At 38.9% G+C, this 18,633-nt stretch overlaps 1 pseudogene across 1 annotated transcript in view; it reads left to right on the forward strand.

The window, feature by feature from the left end:
* Positions 1–18,633, forward strand: part of LOC148353151 (uncharacterized) — a 57,785-nt pseudogene that overhangs the window by 18,473 nt on the left and 20,679 nt on the right. The window contains exons 9-11 of the transcript XR_015852774.1: positions 11,747–12,055; positions 18,162–18,410; positions 18,485–18,580. The product of XR_015852774.1 is annotated as an uncharacterized LOC148353151 (transcript). The remainder of the gene's footprint in view (positions 1–11,746; positions 12,056–18,161; positions 18,411–18,484; positions 18,581–18,633) is intronic.

The raw sequence follows: 18,633 nt of genomic DNA on the forward strand, positions 1-18,633 counted from the left end.
TATAGGCTAAATGGTAAACTGTAAATGATCTGCATTTATATAGCTCTTTTCAAGTCAATGAAGACCTCCCAAAGAACTCTACAATGTGCTTCACACTTACCCATTCACACACACTCACACACACACTCAACTAATGCTGCCCTAAACTCCTAAAGTTACGTGATTTAATCAGATATGAAACTGCTCAGATTATGTATTGGGTTGCAAAAAGAAGCTTACTAGCAAATTTAGAATGCTGTGTTCAGAGACAACAATTACAATACGATATGACAGAAACTATCCAAAACAAGACCAAGAACAATCCAAAGATCTTATCCATTGCTTGCTCTGGACCAAAATTGTGGAATAGCTTGGGGAATAACTTGAAAAACAGCCTTCACACCTTCCAGAGAGAATATTATTTACAAAAGATTCAATGTTACATGAACCGTACCGGAATTGACAAGCCATATTGATACTTCATATACACGCTCCTATTGTTTAAATGTAACCAATATTATTATTTATTACTGTTGATGTGATTGATATTACTGATAGTTTAACCCAAGAGACACAGGTATTTCCGTTAATCTGTACAAAGGCTGTGACTAATCACTGTTTATGTTACATTACAGACTGCACAGATATCAAGACGACAGTACTCCAATCCCCACTCAAAATGTAATTCTTGGATTGGGAATGCAGTACAACTGATTGAATATATTCTAAAAGAAAAGAAGAAAATAATAAAAAGGTCTCCATGAAAGAAACATACCTGTCAAGGGATTCTCTTGATTCCTGGGCTGATTGGCTGCTTCCTCTTTTTTAAACCCCCGCTTTCCTGTCAACATTCGTCGGATCGTTTGTGAACCTACGCTACAGGCTAGGCAAACCTTTGTGACTCCTGTCTCTAACCTGCCCTGTTCTCCGTCTGATTCCCGTTGCCGACCTTTTTCTGAACCTGTTTATGCTTTGCTCCTCCGCACCGGCCATCGACCTGTTTTTTCCTGTTGTCAACAACTAGCTTCGCTCAAAACGGAAGTGCCACTTCCGCGTTCCAGCTATCTGCTACCCGTGCCCGCCAATCATCGGATCGTGGAGGCAAGACCTTTTCTCCTTCTAAATAAAACTGAGTAAAACGGACGCAATTGGGTCCTGTTTCCGTTCCTGGTTCGTGACACTTTTGGACATTGAAGAAGCTGATTGTGATTGTTATCAGGGGGACACTTGTCTGCATGGTAACGTGGACTCAATTACAACGTCCGAGGAAAATTCGATCATCCTTCAATGCCAAAATGCTATTTTGGCAAACCTCACCGAACAGACATCCAAAAAGCCTTGATCAATGAAAATAAGAGATAAAAACAAAATATAGCTGCAGAACATTACAATAAAATGTGACATAAAAAGTAAAAAATGTTCCAGCAAATGGTTAGAAGGTAAACAAATTAAACTAATTAGAAATGATCAATCAAAAGTCATTTTAAAAAAGTTGATCTTGAACCACCTCTTGAAAATATAACGAGTTCCCGCAGACCGGATGCCCTGTCTCCTCTTGATTCCTTATCCTTTGATGCTTATTTGTGCCCGCGTCACGACAATTTTGTGAGTTTGAGTTTGATTTTTTTCTCCCCTCCTCCCATGTGTGAAGTACCTTTAAGTATTTCCCTCTCCCCCAAGAAAGTCGACAACTCTGCTCATGTGTTTTCATTTGAGTCCACCCAGCAAACCATAGAAGAAACAAAATATTTCTTCTCGTTTAAGCTGCCTATTAAAGGATTTTATACATTTGACCATAAAAGATTTTATACGATTGAATACAAGATAGATTTATGGAGTGCAATAAAGACTTTCACAGAGAAGGCTTAAGTTCAATGAGCAGTGAAAGTTCAGGGCACCCTGGCCTGGTAGGAGATGTTGTTTACATGAGTTGCGGGGGCTGACGTGAGGCTAATAAGATAGTCAGCACATCCAAACGACACAGAGGGGCCCTGATAACGAGGGATGGAAGGCGATTTTTGGAGAACAAATCCCTGATGACGTGGAAACGCTCGGAGATGTCTTGACCATTTCAGACATCGAGGCGAGGTGGTGGAGCCGTGGAGCCAACGTGGGGGGTTTTCCTGACGCGCCCATGGGAGGAGCCGGGGCGCCGGCTTGCGGAAAAAGGCGTGGGCCGGGAGAACTTCAGAAGATCGAGGGAGAACGAGAGAGAAAGCTCGACGGAGACTCCAGCAGCACTAATTCGGCTAATTCGATGGAGTTCATTTAGTTAATTTGTTTACGAAATTAAATCTGCCCCCGTGTGGAAATGTCAGTCTCTTGTCCATATTTTCCCAAAAAGAAATGAGCACGCATTGTTGGACAGAATCTATGTTGTGTTTGGTTAATGGAGTCAGATAACTAATTCGAACAATTTGGTAAATGGTACATTTTAATATTTATTTCCTAACACTGTATAAAATATTGCACACTCAAATTCTAAGTTTGTTTGGAAAAATGTCACGCCTGTCCAATGTTGCGAGCAGTACTAAAAACAGCAATTAGTTATATTTATTTGGTACATCATTTAAATAGTAATTCAGTTACCCCCCAGATGACTGACACAAAAAAAGGAGCACGTTACTCTTACACAAATTACAAATTGCCAAAAGCAATCCCATTCACATAGTCAACCCCCTAAAACTGCTTTATGATAACAGCTTACAAGTTATTGGATACATTTCCCTGTACCTCATTCGCAGACATTTTTTTTGTATAGGGCGGCAGTAGCTCAGGAGGTAGAGCGCTCGTCTTGGGATCAAGAGATCGCATGTTCGAATCCCGGCATCCTCCGTGCTACATGTCGTTGGGTAAGACACTGAACCCCAAATACCCCCAATAAGCTGCACGGCCGCTATTGGGTAAATTGGTAAATGTAAAGCGCTTTGGGAAGTTTTCATTGACTTGAAAAGCGCTATATAAATCATTTCATTTCATTGTATAAGAAATGTAAATTATACAATGCTGACACCTACTGATATAGATGAATGTTTAAGTTACTCGGCTGACCACTAGAGAAAGTAAATATAAAGAATAAGGGCTATTTTCTGCTGCCGTGCATCCCACACCGTAATCCAGTATGTTAGAATGTTCTCCACGGTGGCTTTATAAAAGGACACCAGCAGCTGCTGTTTCAGATGATTTTTACTGAGCACTCTCAGGAAATGGAGTCGCTGCTGGGCCTTCCCTACCACCGCTCTGGTGTTTGCAGACCAGGAGAGGTCATCGGAGATGTGCACACCCAGAAATTTGAAAGAGTGGACTCTCTCTACACAGTCTCCTTTTATAATGAGTGGTGCTGGGTTCCTGCCTTTCCTGCTGAAGTCCAGTATGAGTTCTTTTGTTTTTGTGGTGTTCAGTAGGAGGTGGTTTTTCGAACACCACGTAATCAGTGACTCTACCTCATCCCTGTACGCCGCCTCGTCCCCTTCAGAGATGAGGCCGACCAAGGTGGTATCGCCGGCGTACTCAACAGTTTTGTTCGTGCGGTGGGTCGGTGAGCAGTCGGAGGTGTAGAGGGTGAAAAGCAGGGAGCTCAGTACACAACCTAGGGGGGAGTTAGCGCTCAGTGTTAGGGTGGGAGAGACGTGGTTGCAGAGTTTCACTGACTGTGGGCGGTTTGAAAAGAAGTCCATTATCCAGTGGCAGATGGAGGAAGAGAGTCCTTGGTGAGAGAGTTTCTCCACCGGGATCTCCGGGATAATGGTGTTGAAGGCTGAGCTGAAGTCCAGGTGTTTCAGCATGGTGTGAAGTGTGATGTATCTATGTGATTGTATCCCCAGTTATTTAGTTTTTGTTTGTTTTTCACCCATCACGTACATAATTATTCACTTCATTGTTTGTTTATAAATATAGATCCATATTGTGATAAATTTGCATTTTATGATGGTGAAAGGAATATAATAACAATGTTAAACAAAAACAATAATATACATATAGTGGATAATGATGCTAATAATAACAAAATAAAAATGATGGGATTGATAATTGTTATATTAATAATAATGTTGTGGTAAATACACTTGCATTTGTAGAATAGATTTGCATACATGTAGAAATTTAGAAAGACTTGCTTACAGTTGTGGGAAAAGGTCGGGTAGACATCCTTGAAGATACTCTTGGCAGACATTAAGTTTCCTTGAAGATAGTGTGCAAGGGACGGAACGCTCTGTACTTGATACGTGATACAGGACCGCCTTTTGGGGTGTACTCAATCGAAGCCTAATCGTCACTACCAGCTTTAAATACATTGTCATGTTCCTAGCTCTGTGAGATCTTCATTGACGAATCAATAAAGTTGTATCTCCCTCCACGCGGCTGGCTCCTGCCCATCCTTATCCACATATGAGAAGACTTTTCTCTCGATTATCGAACCTCCAATTTCTCCAACATTTCGACAACAATAACAAGCCTAACTATTAGTTTTACCCATCTATTGACACTTACATGATTGGATACCAATACTACTACTACTAATAATAATAACAATAGTGACATAAGAGTTATAACAATGATCACAACGATAATAGTTATAATGATACCAGATTGATTTAGTTTTACCCATTTAATAACTTTATACTACTAATCAAAAAATATTATTCAGACACCAATAATGTTGATATTAGTAATAGTAATAATAAGAGTTATAATAATTATGATATTGTTCATAATAATAACTATGTTACCTATTTGCTTAAACCATCCATTTTGCTATATAATTTAGACTCCATTTTCTTCCTCTCTGTACATTGACAATATTGTGTTTTTGTATGTGGATTTGATCAGGTGAATGTTTGGGCATTGTTTGAGCTCATCCTGTAGTTTGTTTCAAAGTTTGTCTTCACATACAGACACACACATACTTTCCCTGTGGTTCTCACCGGTTGGATCAAGAAGTTACTACACCTGTCAAGTTATAGCTTCCTTTTTTACGTGTGAAATCTTTCTGTATGTTCATTATAGTTTAAAGAGAATTTGGCTTTATTTGTCTGAACCAGAAAAGGATAAGGAACCGAGATGCGTAACGTTCCTCACACAAGCTTTATTTTACGGAATGGGGCAGTCATGCACGTTAACGCAAACGCCAGTGATTCGGCGGTCGGTGGGCGGAAGAAGTAAGGCAGAAGTCTGGCGTGGAACAACAGGAAGCCAGAGGCCGACGAGACCGATAAGAGTCATATGCGCAGATACCGGATGGGGTCGATACCAGGCAGGACGGGATAGACAGGATTGATATCAGATACAGGAGACTGGAGACAGCTATCAGACAGGACGAGACGGACGGAATCGATACCTGACACTGGAGACTGGAGTTCGATATCAAACAGGACGAGATAGACGGGGACAATACCCGATACTGGATATTGTCGCAAGGTTTCAGAGAAGGCAAAACAGACGGGATCGTTATCAGACACTGGAGACTGTAGTCCAATATCAAACAGGACGAGATAGACGGGAACGATACCAGACACTGGAGACTGGAGACCAATAAATAGGACGAGATAGACGGGAACGATACCCGATACTGGAGATTGTAGCAAGGTATCAGACAGTACAAGACAGACGGGATCGATACCAAGGACAGAGTCAAAACACACGTTTTGCGGGTGCAAAGGTTTGTTGACGGACTGACTAAGGGTGAGTGAGAGCACTGAGCTTAAATAGGGGGGAAGCCAATCAGTCAACGAGCCGCAGCTGGCGCAAAATGGGTGGGGCCAATTGGGGGAATGTGCAACCATGACATCATTATTAATTGAAATGTTTTATATACCTTAGTTTGTATGTGTCTGATGTCTTTTCAAGTTTAATTTACTTTGTATTGTAACTCCTAAAAATGTCATTTCTGTTACAGTGTCTATGGCAACACCATCTATTTTCACCACCATGCTATATTACATTAGTTTTATTTCAATTTAACAATATTTTTTTATGACCATTCATGTTTTTAGGTTAATCAATTCATTATTAGTACTATGATTAAAAAAAAACTATGAAATACAGGTAAAACCTATAAGTTTACTGGTTTGACTCAGAGGTCGACCAATCCATTCGACTGGATAATTACATATATTTTAAACTGGGTTATTAAGGCTCAGATGCAGCCGAGCCTCACCTTCCCACTCTCTAATGATGTGAGAGCAGAGTAACCAGCGGCCGCTCTGCTAACTCTAAAAATGCCTGAGAACCAAGATCACTGACACTATTGAGATTTTAAAAAGTTCGGGTAGGGATGTGTGGGATTAACAGATGACGTAAAAAGTGTAGTTACGTTTTTTAGGGAACCACATTCAAGTGGAGACTGATATACTGTATTACCTCTTGTCATCACACGTTTTATTGAAAAAAGGCTAAACTAATCTTCCTAAATAAACCCAAGTCTCACCTATTTTTAGTAGGGGTGGGCAATCCTGGGAATTTTAGCATCGTTACGATCCAGGTAGGCAGCATGGCGGCGCAGTGGTTACCGCGTGTGCAGGCACAGTTCTAAGGTCTTGAGAACCTCCTGGGTGGGTTCAAATCTAGATACCGAGCTTCCTGTGCGGAGTTTGTATGTTCTCCCCGTGCTTGCATGGAATTCCTCCGGGCGCTCCGGTTTCCTCCCACATTCCAAAGAGATGCATTTTAGGTGGATTGGCCGGTCCAAATTGTCCTTAGGTGTGAATGGGCGAGCGAGTTGTCTGTCCCTGTGTACCCTGCGACTGGCTGGCAACGAGTTCACTGCCCGATGATTGCTGGGATGGGCTCCAGCACTCCCGCGACCCCACTGAGGATAAGCGGTGCAGATGAGATGAGACGATCCAGGTAAATAATTTAGTAGTATAAATCGATATCCATCAGATACCGATTCTTATTGCTTTGAAATACAATGATCATTGAATAATTGAACCCTGCCCTTTGAGTTAGTTTGTATTTACAATAAACTCAGAACAAATAATTTAGACATTTTTTTTATTAAATAACTAAAATCCAATGGTACAAAAAATAGAAATATTTCTATTCCAACTGTTTTAGAACAATAGTCAAATAAAAAAGCAGCAATGTAACAAAAACACAAATGTAACAATGTCAACTCGTCAACTAGACCTTCCATTGTACAATATTTTGAAAATAAAGTCAGAAAGCTCAAATATTAAAAATAATACAATCTAGATACATAGTCAAGATCAATGTTCCCTCTAAGCTGCGTGTATGCGCAATTGCGCGCAGCACAGAGCTTTTCCGCGCACAAGAAAATCTAGCCAGCTCACAAAAATGAGGGCTCAAAATTGCTAATTAAGAAGCGAATTAAGTCAAAGTTAGTGCATGAAGGTAAAAATACAAGGGTTCCCCTGACGCTGTGTTCTAAATGCGGTATTTTGAAGTCAAGGTCGAAGTAGAACAAAGTTGGGTAAAGTCAGTAGAGTTTTTCGAGAACCGGCTTCTTCGGCTTGGCTCACTAAAAAGAACCGGCTCTTTCGGGTCCCAAACGGCTCTTCGGGTTGTTTTTGCTTCTTTAATCCCGGTGTGACCAAATGTTATGTAAAATTATGCACAAAATGACTTAAAGGAAGGGGGGGCGGGGCGTAGAAAAAAATAAAAAAAATACCAAAATGAAAAAGTAGTGAAAAGCTGAGAAAAAAAGAAACAAAATGAGAGAAAAAGAGAAAAAAAGGCAGGAAAATTTCAGGAAAAAAGCCAGAAAATAAAAGAAAAGAAAACAAATAAAGGAAAAATGTAATAGAGAACAAAAAAGCAAGAAAAAAGTAGCAGCTAGAAAAAAATTAACAGAATGAGATTTTTTTAAAGGAATTAAAAAAAAAGTATAAAAAACAAGGAAAAAGAAGAAAAAGTTTGTGTTGCATTCAAATAATTTCCAATTATATCAGGTCAATCTTGTTGCAAACATTGTATTTCCACTAAAAAATGCGATTAAATACAGTTCTGTATCGTGCAATCGACTAAATAAGCCCCCCAAAATGTGAGGATTATGCGACAAAAGGTACCAGGAAAAAAAAGAAATGGAAATCTTGTGAAAGAATTGTAAAAACAAATGACACCTGGCATTGTCCCTTTCTTTGGTTGAAAAAAAAAGTCCATACCTCTGTCATATTTAGCTCCGCCCTTGTACTGGCTGGCAACCAGGTCAGGGAGTCCCCGGCCCACTATCCGATGATAGCTGGGATGACCACCCCACCCCCCCAGACCCCCTATTTCTGAGAAAAATGTCAATATTTAAAAATCACAAGACGATCTCTTGATACCAGGTTAACAGGATATGAGAGCCACGGTAAGACTGACACAAGTATGACAATCAAACGAAGGAAAACACAAAACATAACATTCCTGATTGTTTTCTCTGAAGTTGTTCTGCAAGGGCGTGTGCAATGCATCGTAATGTATTAAATGAGATGAAACTTTTCCTATGAGGACATAAATCAGCTTTATAAATATATACTGTATCTCAATGACAGGTCATCTGGTTGCAGCGTACTCGTCACGCTCAATTTCAGCAAAACAAGCCCAACCGGCCGAAGAATTGTTTCGACGCGAGCTTTTACCTGCGCCACCTCTTCAAAAGAGACGTCAGGAATCACTTTAAACATTGCTTACAAGTAAGAAAACTGTTCATCTTTAGATATACACGTTGCAAGATAGTCCTTTATAATGGCTTTATGGCTTCTGCTGTTTTTTCTTGGAAATCTACATTTTTTTGTAGGTAATGTCTTGATTTCTTTATTTCAAGTGATATTCCAGCCTTTGCAAAATTCATTATACCTGTCGACTCGTAGAGTTGGAGAATGGACAGTTATATATTTATTTGTAAGTGTGAAAAGCCTTTCATTATTGTCCTGTTTCTTTGAGGTACCTTGCAATGCTCTTGCAATGTCAAAAATCGTTCATTTATTACATTTACTTTCTGTCGAAGCTTTTAACCTCATAAACATAAACATCTTTGTTGTTCTGATTTATTTGAATCAAGATATTAGGTTAATTTTAATATGCCTACTCATCAGTTTTTTACGTTAAGTTATTTAACTTCTTAAAACTGGGATATTTAAGCCGGATATTTTGCGATGAAACAAAGGAAGCAAATTAAATAAATGCCAACTTATTAGCATAGTGCTTCAACAAATAAATGTTAAATCCCCAAAAGTTGTAAAAGGATTAAGATATGATTTATTTTTACTTCGTAAATGAAAGAAGGTGTGTTGTTACAAACCTTTCACAGATGACAATCTTGTGGGTTTGGTCTAGCTCCAACATACCTAGATCTTTAGGGAAGGTACATTAGATGTTGTAGGAATGCAGTCATACCCTTTTTTTAGGTAATGAACCCTTTGCGACGTATTTGTTTATTTTTATCAGGCGAGTACCCCTTAACTGGAATCTAATTGTGAAAATTTATAAATAAAATACATTAATTACATTAAAAAGTAGGATTTTAAACATATGACGTATTACTAATTTGAATTTAATGTTCTATGTTAGGCAGGACAGCGGCTGAGTGGCTGTGGCACAGATCTCAGGTCCTGAGTTTGAACCTTCCTGTGTGGAGTTTGCATGTTCTCCCCATGCTTGCGTGGTTTTACTCCGGGCACTCTGGCTTCCTCCCGCATTCTAAAAACATGCTTGTGAGGTTAATTGGATGGTCAAAATTGTCCCTAGGTGTGACTGAGTGAGGGAGTTGTCTGTCTCTGTGTGCCCTGCAACCGGCTGACCACCAATTCAGAGTGTCCCCTGCCCACTGCCCGAAGATAGCTGGGATGGGCTCAAGCACCCCCAATGACTCTACTGAGGATAAAGGGTGCAGATAATCAATGGGTGGATGTTTTATGTTATGAAAAAAAAGTCCATTGGAAAAACTAAGTAATAATTAAGTGAAATATTTTTTTTTCTAAATTTACTATTAAAAATGATTTAAAGTAACAATGATAATAATCCTACTGCTGATTTTATTCTCATTTTATAAAGTCAGTTAGTTGAAAGTTAGTGTTTGCCATTTGTTGGGATTTTTATTATTATTACTATTTTTTTGCTTTAGCAGACTCCTTTTTACCTTTTTTAGAAATGTAATACGTGAAACGAAAGGTGAACAGATAGAAAAAAACATTTTTGGGAGACACATAATTAATGTATATTATATAGCCTCTTTGGGTGTCATAGTAAGTATCTGTTCTTAAAAAAATGTTAAATACTAGTTTAGTTGTTGAGAAGCTTTTAAAAAGTGAAACCTTTTCACTATTAAGTATGTTTTAACAATGCCCAACTGAGTTTGAAGAGCATCGACAATTTGTCTTTTTCACCGCCCCTATCTGCTTTTACCTTATTTTAGCTAAGGAGTTCCAGCTGCAAAACACATTAAAAAAAGGGGAGGACGGGGCGTTCATTTTAAACTCGTCGTCACAGTTTTTTGTTAGTGTAGCGTGAAAATGACAAAGGTAAGAAAATGCCTGTCTCAACTACAGTCCAAACACTAACCCAAACCCCCAAAAAGTTTATTCGAGCGCTTCTAAGAATTGCACGTACATGCACGGCCACTAAGGGAGCTTGACAGAGGCTGCAATGATGACTTATGCCAAATTTATTTTGTACCGGAATCAACATTACTGGCGGGCAGTGTTGGGCACGTTACTTTTAAAAAAGTAATTAGCTATAGTAACTCACAACTTCCTCCAAAAAGTAACTGAATCAGTAAAATAATTACTCCATCGCAAAAGTAACCAGTTATCAGGGAAAGTAACTATTTCTTCCGATACCAGTGTATGTATGTCAAATGATTTAATATTTTATGAGCAGTTTTTGAGTCAGTTGAATAGAAAAGAACAGAAACATACTGTAGTTGTGTTACAAATCTTGTAATATTTATTGCAACAGGTTTTTCCTGCACTTGAAGTGCAACAAAAATAAACAGTAAGCAATATTATAAAACAACGGTCAGCAGTGAACAATATAAAGTGAGTTTAACAAATTGAATAAAGAAAAACAATGGGAAAAAAGAAACAAAAGGAAAAATACAATGACAAAAGGAAAAAAGAGAGCTACAGGAAGAAAGAAGCATACCCTCACATTAACACTGTAAAACACCGAAAATACAATTCAAATATTCATAAATTTGCAACAAAAAAAGAACATACCAAATAATTTTAACCTTTTTAAATGCTCAACAAATTAAAATCAACAACTGCATATTGGCCAGTCGTAAGAGAAAAAAGGTGTCTTGAAGGGAACCAGCTGTTCGTTGGTGGGGAGCCGCCTCATAGAGATGCGTTTGCGAAGTGCATGGGTGAAGTAGAATTCCCCTTTTCTTTCGGCAACTATTAAATACTATATTCATAATTGCTAATTTGCTATCTACCTAAATGATAGTCGCTAATATGAATGGTGACATGATCCGATATCTAGACGTAAAACAACTTGGAGGAGATTTGAATGGATTACAACAAAGATCGTCAAAGGATGCAAGAATGCTTTTAGACGGATTTTTTTTTCATCGGTCAGCATTTTTGTGTGTTTTGGAGTAAATATTTTACATGATTGGATTCCCTGAAATAAAAATACTATGTTGGTGAGGAATATTGTAAGAGTTTTGGGTGAGTTTGACCTGCTTTATAGTTTCAGACTGATTGTGATGTGACATTATGAAGACAGGACATTTTTCATCAACAGTCTGACAGCCCGTTGGAATGTTAAGCAGATAATATAAAAAAATCTTCTTTAAAATCTTTGTCTATGCTTGTCTACCCAGGCTCTTTCTTTACAGATTCCGAACGGGTTCCGGAATTTGTACTCAGAGGTCATGAGATACACTTGGCGCCACCTTTTTGGGAACAACCTGATTACATTGTGTGGTTACATGATGGCAAAGCCGTGGTCTTGTTTGATTATATGGGGGTGTATATATTCCCTGAATACAAAAACCGGGTCACTCTGGACCCCAACTCAGCAGAACTCACCATCAAAAATGCCACATATGGAGACAGTGGAGATTATGATTTACGGTCGACCATCAACAATAAACCCCATCATCACTTAAAGTACAGCATTGTGGTTATAGGTAAGTTACATTTTCCAACTGAGCTGGGATCAAGCCAAAAAAGTTTGTCATCAATTTGGTTTAGTGAAAATTATTTTATTAACCTGTTAAATGTGATTCAAGTCAAGTCATGTCACATTTATTCATATAGCCCTTAATCACAAAAATGTCTCAAAGGACTGCACAGGATTACAATGACACAATTACCTGATCTTAAACCAACATGCGGTCAAGGAACAACTCAAAACCCCATCACGAGGAAAAAGAGAAACCCTGAGAAAGGACCTCACATTATTGATCTTAAAGTTTCCATATTCAGTCCAGACTATTTTACAGGTATTTGTTTTACAGCATTGGGGTAATAGTATTATGGACGTGTTACCAAAGAACTGTTATTAGTTACAGTTAGTGGTTACTTCATTTAAAAAGTAATTGAGTTACCCCCCAGATTACTGACACCAAAAAGTAACGCGTTATTCTGAAAGTAGCTATCTAGTTACCAATTACTGTATATACTCACATTGAAGCCAACCCCTAAAACAGGTCAAAAATAGCCACATAATTAAATAAATAATAAAGAACATGTACAAAGACAACTGGAAGTGGTGAACCATTCACTTTAATTCGCTTATCAATCTTGGGTGGCTGCAAACAATTTTTTAGCCGAGTCACTGCACATCCAATTGTCTCTGGGCCTCACACCACTTAAAGATGTCCTTCTGCATTTCTGGTTACAGTCCAAGACGGGTTTTTTTCCCTGCTGGTATGGTGTATTGTAAAAACAACGTACAAAAAAGGCCTAAATTCAGCACACGTTTATCGTCAATTCTGTGCTTACAATAGCCTCAATGATTTTTGGTTAAGAGAGTTAAGAAAGTGAGAGGAAGAACGGATGAGGTAGTGATGGAGGAGCAGAGTGGTTTCAGGAAAGGAAGAGGATGTGTGGATCAGGTGTTTGCAGTACGACAGGTGTGTGAAAAATATTTTGCAAAAGGCAAGGATGTTTGTTTGGCTTTCATGGATTTGGAAAAGGCGTATGACAGGGCCGATAGAGAGGGGTTGTGGCAGGTGATGGTAATCTATGGAGTGGGTTGAAAGTTGTTGGAAGCATTGAAGCGTGTTTTTTTTCGTGAACAGCAGAGCATGTGTAAAAGTAGGGAGTGAGACAAGTAAGTGGCTCCCTGTGTTGACTGGTGTGAGACGGCTGTGTGATATCACCATCGCTGTTTAATGTGTACATGGATGGTGTGGTGAGAGAGGTGAATGCAAGAGTATTTGGCAGAGGTGTAGAGATGATGAATAACAGTGGAACAGTGTGGCAGGTAAGTCAGTTGTTGTTTGCAGATGACACAGCGCTGGTGGCTGATTCTGAGGAAACATTGAGAAGGTTGGTAATGGAGTTTGGAAGAAAGTGTGATAGGCGTAAGTTATGTGTGAATGTTGGGAAGAATAAGGTGATGAAGTGTTCACGTGATGGAGTGGGCATGATGTTGGAAATAAGGTTGCATGAACAGGTGCTGGAAAAGGTTGAAAGCTTTAGGTACTTGGGTTGCGATGCGGCTGCAGTTGGTGGAATGAAGTGCGAGGTATTGCAGAGAGTGAATCAGGAAGCAAGGTTTTGGGAGCCCTGAGGAGAGTGATGAGCAACAAGAGTATGAGTATGGATGTTAAGAGGGGACTGTATGAGAGTGTGATTGTGCTGACTGTGTTGTAAGGTGCAGAGACTTGGAGCCTGAATGCAGATTTGAGAAAGAAATACAATTTTTTTAGGATGAAGTGATTGAGGACTATGTTAGGAGTGACAAGATTGGATAGATTGAGAAATGAGACAGAACTGGAGTTGTAGTGGAACTGAGCAAGCATGTGGATATGAGAGTACTCAGTTGGTTTGGACCAGGGGTCGGCAACTGCTGGCATGCGTGCCACTGGTTAACCAGTGGGTTAACCAGTGGCACGCAAGCGCAAGGCCAAATAACGATTGTTTTTCATTTTTTTAAAAGCGCATTTACCTGAAATTTAGACATCTTCAGTTGCGCGCCATGTCATGTAAAGGAATTACGTTAGGCTTTACGTAGGTATTTCTGTGTGAGTTTGCCCGGTGTTATGCCGAGAAATGCACCCCTGCCGAAATTTGCATCCCGTGACATTGGATCATTTCTATTAGAAATAAATGACACCGTTGCTGTGCCAATGTTAGGCAGAGGAAGATCTGTTTGCACAAGTAAAATACAAAATACAATTATTGACGTCTTACCTCTCGTTTGTCGATGAGAAGAAATCAAACACGTTCGTCTCCCGTTTATCTGTTTATGCTTTAACAGTTCATTTCAGCATAATAAGCTTTATGGTAGAGTGCATAACAGTTTCAATAAGAGCGATTTGAGTAGAAAAAGGCTAAATAAACACGTTACATGCTCAAAAGTGATCTATATACGGTGTGCATTACCGTTCGATTGCATTCATGGTTTAAGTTGTATTACATTCCCAACAAATGCAGACAAAGTGGTTTTTGTTAAATGTTCGCCATTACATTCCCGAAAGTGATATAAAAGTGAGATAAAACGAGGTAAAAGTGGTTATAGTAGCGGGAGTGACGTGTGCGCGCTCCCGCTACGGGATGCAAATTTCGGCAAGGGTGCATTCTCGCCATAACACGCCTGCTGGAGCAAAAAGATCGCGCTCTCTCCAGCGTGTGTGTGCGTGTGTGTGTGCGCGCGCCATCTGCATTGCTGCTGTTATTTCAAGTTTTGATATTTTCTGCAACAAGATATCATTAATGAATTGTATAGTAGCTGACCATATTACTTGTTTTTTTTGGTTGTAGTTTATATTTGATGAAGAAGGGTTGATTCTGGTTAATTGTTGTGTTAAAAAGTTGAAGTCAGAATGGTTACAGGCCTTTCCGCATGTTGTTCACATTCATATTTTAGTTACCGCATTTTCCGCACTATAGGGCGCACCGGGTTATAGGGTGCACCCCCCCCCAAAAAATTTTTGGTCCTATATCTTCCATACATAAGGCGCACCGGCTTATAAGGCGCTACAATGGGAACGTCGACAAAACAGTCAGATAGTTCAGTCCAATTTATTACCCCCTTAACATCCCGAAAGCTTGCAAAGAAGCAAATACGTGTCGTAGACACGTGCGGATGCGGTGTCCCTACGATGTCAATCAAATGCATCGTTCCAAATATCATTCGGAAGGTTAAAGTCTTGGGATTCAAGAAATGCCAACCATTCCTTAGTTTCTATTTTCTTTTTCGCTCGCAACTTTACTGTGCATATGACAATGAACACTTGGAATTGAGTTTGATTTAAAAAAGACCCATCACAGAAACATCGATATCACTCTAAAACAAGATACTGGGAAAATATATAGCCGGAGTAGCACACCGAAGTTGTTGAGTTCAATAATAATGTGCAACAATGGTCCTTTTATATCCGTGAGTGTAGTAAATCCAGGAGAGTAAAATATTTACAAATACAGAATAGTAAAACGTGTTTTATCTATGCCGTAGACAACCAAACATGCTATTCACATTCATCTTTTTCGGCCAATTGCAGGCTCTGTTTTTCCCCTTTAGCCTATGCGAGCCTGTAAATGATAAAAAGGATCCGCCTCCTTTACCTCCGAATAACTTTAGCGAATAGTGATCGATTCTAATGATGATTGACACATTGGCTTGGAAATGAAACGCCGGCATATGTATCCCATCATACAGCGCGGACGACTTCGCCTTCGGGGGAAAATCTAGTCGGTGGCTGCTTGCCTCAGTTGCAAGACTTTGCGACCTAATATAGATCCATATATAAGGCGCACTGTATTATAAGGCGGATGGTCAGTTTTTGAAAAAATTTAAGGCTTTTAGGTGCGCCTTATAGTGCGGAAAATACTGTAATTGTTACAAGAATAGTGGAAGATAAACAGGTCATTTATACCAGTGTGCCGCTGGAATTGTATCTTTCCAAAAATGTATTCAGTATTTTTGCACTTTTTATATACTTTTTATGTACTAATTATCTGCTCTTGAGGTATCACATTACATTTAATAACTTAAATTGTTTAAGATTGTACTGTAAAAATGAAAAAATAAAGCACATCATTCTTTTTTATATTAAATATTATTTTCTTCCTTTTATATACTAATTATCTGCTTATGAGGTAGTACAGTGAAATATTTGACACAACTTCATTTTCAAACATTTTCGACAGACGGTGTGCCACAGAACTTTTTTGTAAATAAAAGTGTACCTTGGTTCAAAAAGGGTTGAAAAACACTGAGTTATATGATTAAAATGTCTATCCATGTTGTATATTTGGACTGGTGTAAAATGACAGCTCAGTTGGATATTAAATAAATGTTTTGCGAGATTTACAAGGACATTTGAAAGTGGCACTCCGCACCGAAAAGGTTGCTGACCCCTGGTTTGGACACATGGAGAGAATGGATGAGGAGCAAATGTTGAAGAGGATCTACAGAGCAGAAGTAAATGGAAGGAGACCAAGAGGAAGGCCGCGATTGACGTGGATGGATGGTGTTATAAGTGTACTGCAGGAAATGGGTCTAAATATTGTTGGTGATAGGAATGAGTGGAGAGGTGTTTTAAAAGGATAGTGGGATGTTTAGACGTGTTCCAAGGGATGGGCAGGGCACCTGTATGATGCGGCAGGGGTAAACCAGTGAAAGCTGTCGGGCCCCGCTGTTGAACAGAAGAGTGTGTTGTGTCACCCAGACCCGAATGAAATGGTCATTTTCGTGTGTACCGTTTCATCTGGAGGGACGAAAGCATGACCGACTTGGGTGCCGAGGTGCCTAACTTGTTTGGGTGTTTGGGCATTTGGGTTGGGCATGGTCCCAAAAAATTTTATGTGTATTTTTTTTCTACTTTTTCCCTTTTTTATTTTTTTTGTTTTTGTATGTTTTTCTTGCTGTCTCGAGGGATATGACCAGGGTAGATAGATAGATAGATAGATAGATAGATAGATAGATAGATAGATAGATAGATAGATAGATAGATAGATAGATAGATAGATAGATAGATAGATAGATAGATAGATAGATAGATAGATAGATAGATAGATAGATAGATAGATAGATAGATAGATAGATAGATAGATAGATAGATAGATAGATAGATAGATAGATAGATAGATAGATAGATAGATAGATAGATAGATAGATAGATAGATAGATAGATAGATAGATAGATAGATAGATAGATAGATAGATAGATAGATAGATAGATAGATAGATAGATAGATAGATAGATAGATAGATAGATAGATGGATAGATGGATAGATGGATAGACTTGCATATAAGCTGACCCCCTAAAACTTCTTTGAAATAGACACATGATAAAGGAAATAGAAGATAGAAGACAATTTGTGCACTAACTTGTGGAAACAGTAAACTATTTATTTTTCTTGGCTTGTGCAATTTTTAGAGCTTACAACTGAACACTTCTTGACAGTCCATATATAGTTCGTATCGGAGCTCCAAACTCTAAGATCTGACTTTCCATTTCCGGGTACTGTTTATGTGCTCTATATGCATGTTTGGCCTTATGGTGCAATTTCCAGTGATGTTATCTGACATACCCTATCCGCAATTTCATCATTTTATTATAATTCTACATTCGGCTTAGATATGAGTATATCTGGAAGACAAAATATCTCTTCGAGGAGAATTTCATCATATTCGTACTTAAGACCGCGCTGCCATAACTATTCAGTTGTGTGCTAGGTTGGTAAAAATAAACATGCCCAACACACAGCTTGCATGGCTTGCATGGTTGTATGTGAAAACATTAGTGATACAGGTATAATGAGGGGGTCACAGGACAATGCAATTCATGATCTGCATAAAATAGGTGGCGAATATAACGCTGTAATGCATTATGTAGAAACGACAGGTGTTACAAAATTGTATTAATAGCGCCGTAAATTATTGATTATCGATAAAAGTAAATGTAAGGAACGCGATCCTTTGTAATGCGGTAGTCCAAACACTGATCATTGGTTACTATTAAGGTCTATTTACTTCTCTGCTACCCTTGTTTATTCCATCCATAGCAATAGAGAAGAAACATATTGTGAAACAATTAATATTGTATGTTTATTTGCAGACAAAGTAACAAAACCCAACATTTCCTGTGTGATGACTAGTGCGAACCAGGCGACGCTTGTGTGCACAACAGACTATAAAAATCAGCATTTGTTGGAGTTCTTTTGGAGCACAGGTGGAAAGGAACACCCAGGCCCGAACCTAACAATAACCTTGATCGATCGCTACGATTCTCAAATTTACCGTTGCGTCGTGAGCAACCCTCTGACAAATGAATCGGCCTCCTTTAGTGCCAGCGATTGCTTCCAAGGTAATACTGCAAAATGTAATTTTGTTATTTCTTTGAAGTGTCTAATGAGACGATTGAATTCTGTATCCATGCAGGACAAACAGTTACAGGAAGCGACATAATCATCATCGTTGTGGTATATGTGATCTTGGCTTTCGTCATCTTATTCATCTTTCAGTCCATACGCCAAGGTATTTATTACGAAAAAGCACAAAAACGCGTGAATGATTCGATTTTTTTCACA

The sequence above is a fragment of the Urocampus carinirostris genome, chromosome 14, assembly GCF_059441175.1.
Source record: "Urocampus carinirostris isolate Australia breed hairy pipefish chromosome 14, RoL_Ucar_1.0, whole genome shotgun sequence".
Classification (NCBI taxonomy): Eukaryota; Metazoa; Chordata; class Actinopteri; order Syngnathiformes; family Syngnathidae; genus Urocampus; species Urocampus carinirostris.